The following is a 10473-nucleotide window of genomic DNA, read 5'->3' on the forward strand; positions in this document are numbered from 1 at the left end:
CTTGGCATGCCCATCATTGGGGTAGGCATGGTAGCCGTGGTGTCATGAAGAGAAAGATGAGCTAGACTTGGAAAAGTAAAGCTATCACTTGTAGGCTCAGATTGCACTGAGATCCCTGGCGAAACAACATATGGGGGATCCATCAGACTTACCGAGGGAGTCTCCATTTACGATAAGGTTGGTTGTTTAGCCTTCCCTGTATCCAAGAAACTCATGAGACCCGTTGAAGGCATGTGGATCCCCTTGTTCTGTCTCTCTAGCTCAATGACTATATGGATGACCTCACAAACTCTTTGTTGTTGATCCACATTAGTAGCACCCGTTGTAGATTGTAGGACATCTAACCAACCCACATGATAGATGTGACCTGTGTATAGGTCGGTTAGAGTTTCCGTTCATAGTTCGTACTCCCAGTTCTCATTTTAGAACGCTCCATCTAGGATTGAGGTGCTAGGGGTGTCCTTTGAACTAGATGCAATGTGGCTCTCTATGGGTTGACCCTTAGTGATCGCTAATTCAGGAGCACTCGATTGCTCTCCTAGCAAAGATATTGACATAGGGGCTTTCTCTTTTAACTCTCTTCGTTGCTCCGCCTTGCGTAAGCTCTCAATTTCCTTTTCCCTAGCCGCAATGATATATCACTCCACCTCTTGCACTTCGGCAAGGCTTCTACCATCAGGTAATATGACCTCGGAGGGGAATGGCTCTCGAGAGTCAGGGGGTGCAGTGAATGGAGTATTCACGTGCACATTCTCTAAGGGCATAGGGTTTACGTTGGTCATGAATGGAAAATTTACTTCCCCACCCCCCTCATTTACATCATTAGCTCCAAGTTCGGAGCGAGTGGCTCTACTAAAGGTTTCCTTCAAGCGGCTAAGCATGCTCGGCCCGAACCGTGGACCCATGGCATGCATGTATTGGTTTGAGCTATCGGGATTAGGCATTGTGAAACCTCCATGACGTTGTAGTAAGAGGAAGAGTCACGAGCTGCTATGTTTGGGTCTTGGTTTGTACTACCTTGGGTCCCCGCCGAGGACCCGAAACCTAAGGTAGGTGGATATTGAGAACTCGCATAAGTCGAAATGCTCGCTAGTTGCTCGGCCTCTAGCACACGACTAGAGCGCAGATGCATGTGCCTTTGGCACCCTACAAGCATCGACAAATAACCTCGAAGGTTAACCGCTTACTTTTTTAGGCGTCCGTTTTCACTCGTTTTTTTTAATTTTTTTATGTTTTTTAATGATCGATTTTTGGATTAGAGCGTGTGATAGCTTGAAACGAGCGTTCGCTCAGGGGGCCGTGGTGTGATTTAGAGCACAGTGTTCGGTTATCCGAAGCTCTGTTGGTCCTCAAAAAGGTCGATTTTTACCTATACGTGAGGCTAAAATACGTAATTTTAAAGGGGAACTGAGGCCTAAGCCTGAGCGTCGGCTTGGGCTTGGGCTTGGGCTTGGGTTTGGGGGATATTCCCAATCCCGGTTCTACCTTTAAAATTTTATTTTTAATTTTTTTTAAAATACTTTTGGATAAGGTTGCCGTGACCACGCTGTGCGCGCGAGCACACACACACCTAACCTACCTACTTACAACTAATACAGCTACTGTTACACACTAACACACTAACACACTACCACATCAACTCCTTATCTAACCGAACTACTTAGTGTACTTTACACAGAACTAACATTATGGATCTACTACCTTAATCCTAACACCTTATCACAGAGAAAACACAGTACCTTTCAACACCTTATTAACAAAAAAAACACAGTACCTTTCACAAAACAATACACAACAGCAAAAAAAACTCCTTCTCAACACACACACCTTCCTTCTCTACCTTTCTTACAATTCAAAATGCACCACAAAGTAGCATAGAGTGCTACTCAAGCTTAATGCAAGGCATTCCCCGGCAACGGCACCAAAAATGTGCGCGTCTGTCGCACGTGTCAATGCAAGGGACTTGCCGATACACTATGTGCGAGCCACAAATGGCTCCAAGCACACAACTAAACTAATCTATCAAGCTTAAGAGAGCAAGGATGTGTCACTCACCGCCCTATACTCGCCTTCGTGGAGGATTCCTTGCCGCAAAGAAGAAGGAGCCGCCGCTGCGCCGCGCTCAACTGGTTCACCGTCGTCGTGCCGTCGTCACAATGGTCGATCACACACACACTCTCTCTCTCTCTCTCTCTCACGCATACACACACACACAAGGAGATGAAGAAGGAGAAGATGGAGATGGAGCAAGATCACTCTTCAATTGCACAAATGAAAGAATCCATGATTTTTAGGTTTAGGTGACTTTTATATGAGCTCGCCCCATTCACACTTGGGTGCCCATACTTAGCTAACTAACCCTTGAATGTTCTTGTTAGAGTGCACCTCTCATCGGTGATCACTCTTACTCTTTTCCTTTTGGACCGACAAGCCCGGTACCTAACTCTGCCAAATAAATAATACAACATCTATCATAGGTGATAGGAATGTGTGTGAGGGTTAACACTATTGGAAGCCCAAGGCTACTATGAAAGGAACGATCAAATCTGGGTGCCAAAACATAAAGTGTGTTCTTACCTATCACCTATAGATCCATGTGAGTCAAATCATGTAAGGATAAAGCCGATTGAAGATTGTGGGAAGGGAAAGATCACATAACACTATACACCTCATCCGGAGCTAGTTTGGGTAGCCAAGTGAGAAAGGCTTGTTTCGCTTGGCTCAATTATAGAAAATAAAAATGAAGCTTCTTGCTCTTCATGTAGTTGTTCAATAGAAACACAAGCTTTGACACAACCTCCACCTACCATTGTAAATATCCATACGAACAAGAAAGAATTTGCACCTCTCGTTGTAAGTTCACCACCTACAACAACATTGCAAATAAAATCATGGGAGAGTACCTTACCCCCCTTGAAACTAGATGAAACGCCTAGGGCGGTCAAAAACTATTGATCAAAGTCTTCACCCATAACAACTTGGAACAATTGGTTTCAAAAGGTGACGACATCATTCCAAAAGGTATGGTCTACCCAAGGAAGGGGGGAGTGTTTTGCTGACATCCATCATTAACTTGCTCCCCTCTTAACCTTTCTCCATGACCTCTAAATCTTCCAATCTTAGGGAATGTGTATATATATATATATATATATATATATATATATATATATATATAGCCCTAAACTCAAGAAAACAAAAATTAAAAAAGTAAAAGAGCAAGAGCCACCAAACAAAAAGTTGGAAACCTACAAGTTCTATTACAACACCCAAAATCATAAAAACACATTATGCACAAGGACACGACCTTTTGAAATGACCCTTATAATATTTGTACACTAACCATCATCTATCTATGTGTACAGATAAGGCTAGTACACTAGAGTCATCCACTCCTACCTTGGGTGAGAGGTACCCTCTTTACTTTTCGCAAGTGTTTCATATAGTCTACCTTGTTCTTGCGTGTGAATGAGATTTGGTAGATATGCTAGCGTGTGAGAAGAATATCGAGGAATTAGAATACTGATACGTCTCTTGACCACGATTGATTCATACTTAGTAGAGGACATCTCTTCGATTGCACAAGCTTACCCTCTTGACCAAGATGACTATATACATCTAGAGACATTCTTAGTGAACATTTGTGCCTCTAATGATGAGGAAGAGTTACATGATTACACGAATGGCACGTATGGTCTCACGGATGATGACTTTGTTTTTCTTCAGGATGACAAGGATAGGGATTTAGACCTAGGGTTACCCACCCATCTATTCAATCTCCTGTTCCCTTGACTCTCTAGGGGGGTGCAAATAATTATGTTAGGGTTACCCGCCCATCTATTCGATCTCCTATTCCCTTGACTCTCTAGGGGGGTGCAAACAATTATGTTAGGGTTCCTTATGTTGTTTGATTGTGTTTCAATAAAGGTTGGTGCCTCTTCCCAATGATGTGCCTCCTAGAGGTATTCCTTGTGTTTTCTAGTGTGTACAAGAATGCGTTGCCATTGTTAGGATTTGAAGTTCATGGAATCTTTGTCTCGTTCACTCTTCAAATCGAGCACAATTATCAACACAAACAAGTGTTTCTTATCCATTAGCATTTCCCCTTGTATTTTTTTCAGCATCATGTTTGTCTGCTTTAACTGTGATTGGTAGCATAATATTCAACACCTTTGCTTAGTATTAAACATTAGATTCAATATAATTTTCTGTCATAGTCCCTTGTTTAGGTTTAAGAACCAAGCAGTCTGACTAAGCTAGTTTGACCAAGTTAGGCGGTAGAGATCTTTTCTTAATAGCATGGGGAATGCCTTCCTAAAAATCAATGGTTACTTTAGGTTCTTGATCGGATTTAAGTAGCATTGTGTGCAATGTACTAGTGCTTTCTAGTGGGCTTAATTCCTCTTGACCTTTAGTTTAACTATTATAAAGGGAGTTTACTATTGTGTTGAGCCTGGGGAGGGTAACAATGTAAATATGACCCCCAAAGTTACAAAATGGAAAGGAAATGAAAAACAAAAAAACAAACAAAGTGTCAAGAATGTAAAATCTTAATTTGGTACTTCACTCACATGTATTGCCTATGGTATTAAAGCCCTAGAGGTTCCCAGTGTGGACGGTTTTCCTTGAAAAGCAAAAAGCCCAAGGGATATAAAATAAGCACACACACCAAAAATTGAATCAGTGTGAAAAACTTTGGGGGGTCAAACAAAGGGAATAATTCATGCGATAATTTCATAAACAATTCCTTTTATCGTAGCTTAACTACAAGGTATTCTAACTATAGCATTTAGTCAGTCCTTGGATATTAAATACTTTGCTCTCGTGATTAAACAGCTTAATTGACCAGAAAGAATTGAGAAGCTTGTCCATGGTATTAATAGTTGATCTCTAATGCCTCTCGATCGTTAAATTAGCGACTTTATACTTGTTTATTTTTTGATCCTTACAACTGCTTATGCGTTTGATTATATTACATTTTCATGTTTACTGCTCATAAATTATTTAATATTATGTTACCAATCAATTTGTGTGCCTATTCACTGCATATGCTTTTTAATTGTATATCAGAATGCAATTACTGTGCCAATTTTGGTTGATTTTGTAGGATTTGAAGAAAGCTAAAAATATTCAACCTCAGATGCTCTTCCACCTCAATGAACGAGCTTCATCTCAATACCTTCCGAGGACAGAATCTACATAAGGAAGGGAGACAAGTTAACTCTCAGCCTCTAGTCAGCCCTCGGACATTAAATACTTTCCTCTCATGATTAAACAACTTAATTGACCAAAGAGAATTGAGAAGCATGCCCATGGTATTAATAGTTGACCTCTAGTGCCTCTCGATCCTTAAATTAGCGACTCCATACTTGTTTATTTTTTGATCCTTACAACTGCTTATGCGTTTGATTATATTACATTTTAATGTTTAGTGCTGACAAATTATTTAATATTATGTTACCAATCAATTTGTGTGCCTACTCACTTCATATGCTTTTAATTGTATATCATAATGCAATTACTATGCCAATTTTGGTTGATTTTGCAGGATTTGAAGAAAGCTAAAAACATTCAACCTCATATGCTTTTCCACCTCAACGAACGAGCTTCATCTCAATACCTTCGGAGGATGAAATCTACATCAGGAAGGAGGGCATGTTAACTCTTAGAGACACCCTATCACCTTCGACGGATGCCTTATTATTTATTTGATTGAATCATGGAACGGGCTTGTCGGTCCAATAGGTGTGTAGGTAATTGTCGATGAGAGGCCCACCACTTATCTTAATTTTACATTATTTTTGCAACAACCGGCCATTGTGGATGCCCGTGTGTGAATGGATCAAACTCTTATAAAAGGTCATTTTTGACCTAAAATCCTCATTCTTTGAGGTGCAAACTAAGAAGTGCTCTTGCTCTACCTCTGTCTTCTCCTTCTTTGTGTGCTCACATGTGTATGTATGTGTGTGCATGCTTGAGAGAGAGAGAGAGAGAAAGAGAGAGAATTGTTGCGGCGAGGCGCGGTTGAGCGCGGCGACGGAAAAAAATCCTTCTACTTTACAGCAGAGGATCCTTCACGATGGAAGCATTGAGTGGTGAGTGACACACCCTTGCCCCTTTGAGCTTACTAGGATCTTCTAGTTGTGTGCTTGCAGCCATTCGTGGCTCGCACACGGTGTTTTGGCAAGTTCCCAGCCTTCGACACGTGCGATAAAGCGCACAAGGATTTGGAGTCTAAATTTTGGCAACAACTAGAAGAGCTTAATTTGAAGGCCATACCCAGCTTTATGGCTAGTTTTTTGGATTCTCTCAATTTGGATTTGGACTCCACATTTTGGTAGTAGCTAGAAGAGATTATTCATAGGTCATACCCAGTTTGTGGCTCGTTTGGATTTTACCAATTTCCTTAATTTGAAGGAAATTTCACAATCTTTTTGGAATCAAAAGGTTGGTTTCTTTTTTAGCAAATGATAATGTTTCAATAGGCACTCTCCCAGCTTTTGTTTTGAGGTACATGGGTCATGATCCATGTTCCTCCACATCTAGACTTGAACTCTAGGTAGCTTGTCACACTCTATGTCTACAAGCTATATCAAAAATCCTTTACAATTTGGAGTTCTTTTACTAGGTCAAATCTAAATTTTTTACATCTTTATTGTGGTTTTTGTTTATCTATCTATTTTTGGCAATTTCCCCTTGATTTTAAGGCCTTTTTTTTCATGATCAAACCTCTTAGGTAGGTTTCTCCTTGCTGGCTCTCTACAATGGTTATCGTTCTAGCCAAAAATCACTCCAAGCGTACACGGATTGTGATCCATTTTGGCACGATTTGGCTTCAAGATTTTTAGCACTTGTAGAGGAGGTCATTTGCAAGTGATTCCCACAAATATATATTTTTTTCTTGGACACAAGAAACTCAAGTGTTTTAGTTTGATGATTTTGACTTTAAGGATTTTATAGTTTCTTGGTTTTGGTGTGGTTTTTGAAGGATCTTTTTGAATTCCACCAAAACTTTTATGATTAGTGTTTACAAGTGATGAGGATTCAAAATTTGCAAAAGTTTCAAAGTTTTTGCTTTGAGGTACATGAATCACAATCCATTTGTTTTGACAGAATGCAACTATACTTATCAAACGTGTTCCTCGAGGCATATGGAAGCTAATCCCTTGGTTTTTTGTGAGTTATACTTGATTTTCTCTATTTCCCAACACTTCCTCACAATTTCAGAGTTTATGGTCCCAAAATATGGTTATGATTTGGATTTGGTTTGCCCTATTTTCCAACCCTTCTTCACACTTTCAAACTTTATGGTCTTTTTCTCCCAAAATATGGTTTTGATCCAAGTTTTCTTTGACTTTTGTAGCTTAGATTGATGGTGTTTTTCCTAGTTAACCTACTCCTATCAAATTGAAATGAAAGAATACGATGAAATGAATAAAACTTGAAAATACCACGAATGGTGGTGGAATGCCATAGCACTCTGAAGACAATGAGAAATTTGGAGACTGAAGTGCTTTGTTCTACCTCTAATGTTAACCCTCACAGCTCACGGACACCCTATCACCTACGACGGACGTTGTATGATTTACTTGGTAGAGTGAGGTACCGGGCTTGTTGGTCCAATAGGAAAAGGGTAAGAGTGATCGCCGATGAGAGGTGCACTTTAACTGGAATATTCAAGGGATTAATTGGCTAAGCATGGGCGCCCAAGTGTGAATGGGGCGAGCTCATATAAAAGTCAAATAAACCTAAAATTCACTCATTCTTTCATTTGTGCAATTGAAGAGTGCTCTTGCTCCATCTCCATCTTCTTCTTCTTCATCTTCTTGTGTGTGTGTGTGTGTGTGTGTGTGTGTGTGTGTGTGTGTGTGTGTGTGTGTGTGTGTGTGTGTGTGTGTATGTGTGAGAGAGTGAGAGGGGGAGAGAGAGGGAGTGTGTGTGCGATCGAGCATTACGAAGGTACGACTGCGGCGAAGTGGTTGAGCACGGTGTAGCGGCGTCTCCCTCTTCTTCGCGGCGACGAATCCTCCACGAAGCAAGCGTAGAGCGGTGAGTGACACACCACCGTCATCTTTGCACTTACTAGTTTAGGCTTGGTGCGTGCTTGGAGCCATTTGTGGCTCGCACGTAGTGTATCGGCAAGTTCCTTGCATTGACACGTACGACATACGCGCACATTTTTGGTGCCGTTGCCGGGGAATGCCATACACTAAGCTTGAATGGCACTCTGTGCTTCTTTTGTGGTGCAATTTCAATTGTAGGAAAGGTAAGGAAGGAGTGTGTGTGGGTTGAGAAAAAGGATTTGGTGTTGTACTTTGTATTTTTTTTGTTAATGGAGTTTTCAAAGGTACTGTGTGTATTCTCTGTGTATTAAGGTTGTTAGTTTTCTTTGTTAATGGAGTTTTCAAAGGTACTGTGTGTATTCTCTGTGTATTAAGGTTGTTAGTTTTTTGTGTACAGTAAGTAGGAAGTAGATCTGTGAGAGTTAATAGAGTGTGTTAGTGTGTAACAGTAGGTGTATTAGTTATAAGTAGGTAGATAGAGTGTGTGTGTGCTCTCGTGTAGGCCGCGGCGACCTTATCCTTAAAAAAGAAAAAAAAACTTAAAAAAATTTTCAAAAATAAAAATAAAAATTTTAAAGGTAGGACCGGGATCGGGAATATCTCCCAGACCCAAGCCCAAGATCACGCTCAGGCCTAGGCCTCAGTCGCCTTTTCAAATTACGAATTTTAGCTTCACACGTAGCTAAAAATTGATTTTTTGAGGACCAACGGAACTTTAGATGCCCGAAAATTGTGTTGTAAAGCACACATCGACCCTCTAAGTGATGCGCTTGTTTCGAGCTATCACACACTTCAATCAAAAAAATCAAACATTAAAAAACATTAAAAACGTAAAAAATATGAGTGAAAACGGACGCTTAAAAAAGGTAAGCGGTTAACCTTCGAGGTTATTCGCCGACGCTTGTAGGGTGCCAAAGGCACATGCATCTGTGCTCTGGTTGTGTGCTAGAGACGGAGCAACTAGAGAGAATTTCGACTTACGCGAGTTCTCAATATCCACCTACTTTAGGTTCCGGGCCCTCGGCGGGGACCCAAGGTAGTACAAACCAAGACCCGAACATAGCGGCTAGTGACTCTTCCTCTGACTACGACGTCATGGAGGGTTTCCCAATGCCTAATCCCGATAGCTCAAGCCAAGATATGCATGCCATGGGCCCACGATCCGGGTTGAGCGTGCTTAGCCGCCTGAAGGAAACCTTTAGTAGAGCCACTCGCTCCGAACATGGAGCTAATGATGTAAATGAGGGGGGTGGAGAAGTAATTCTCCATTCGTGACCAACGTAGACCCTATACCGTTAGAGAATGTGCACGTGAATACTTCATTCACTGCACCTCCTGACTCTTCAGAGTTATTTCCGTCCGAGGTCATATTACCCGATGGTAGAAGCCTTGCCGAAGTGCAAGAGGTTGAGCGATATATCCTTGCAGCGAGGGAAAAGAAATTCGAGAGCTTACGCAAGGCGGAGCAATGAAGAGAGTTAAAATCGAAAGGGCCTATGTCAATATCTTTGCTAAGAGAGCAATCGAGTGCTCCTGACTTAGTAACCGCTAAGGGTCAACCCCTAGAAAGCAACATTGCATCTAGCTCAAGGGACACCCCTAGCACCTCAATCCTAGATGGAGTGTTCTTAAATGAGAACTGGGAGTACGAATTACAAACAGAGACTCTGACCAACCTATACACAGGTCACACCTATCACATGGGTTGATTAGATGTCCTACAATCCACAATGGGTGCTACTAGTGTGGAGGATCAACAACAAAGAGTTTGTGAGGTCATCCATAGGGTCATTGAGTTAGAGAGACAAAACAAGGGGATCAACATGCCTTAAACGGCTCTCATGAGATTCTTGGATACAGGGAAGGCTAAAAAACCGACCTTATCGCAAATGGAGACTCCCTCGGTAAGTCCGATGGATCCCCCATACGTTGTTTCGCTAGGGGTCTCAGTGCAATCTGAGCCCACAAGTGATAGCTTCACCTATCCAAGTCTAGCTCATCTTTCCCTTGATGACACCACGGCTACCATGCCTACCCCAATGATGAGCATTCTGAGAAACACGCCATGAACCTCATTTGTTAGTAAAGCACCGCTACATGGTAGCTCAATGCCTGCAACAATACCTACAAGTGTGTACCAATCGTATACACCCATGGGTCTGTTAGGAAATAAGATGTAGCTAAATAGATAATTGAGTAGATTACTTAATGGAGAGAGACAAATTTATATACACGAGATTATAGTGTAGAGAGAGAGAGAGAGAGTACACACGATATACGTGGTTCACCCAATGTGGGCTACGTCCACGGGAAAGCAGCCACTCAATGGCTTTGGTACTTCAAAACAAGAAGTAGTTTACAAAGGGATTATACCCTTAATGGAGCTCCCGCCTTGCTTCACTCTCACCACCTC

The sequence above is a fragment of the Adiantum capillus-veneris genome, chromosome 16 (genome assembly GCF_014529385.1).
Source record: "Adiantum capillus-veneris isolate H3 chromosome 16, ASM1452938v2, whole genome shotgun sequence".
NCBI classification, from domain to species: Eukaryota; Viridiplantae; Streptophyta; class Polypodiopsida; order Polypodiales; family Pteridaceae; genus Adiantum; species Adiantum capillus-veneris.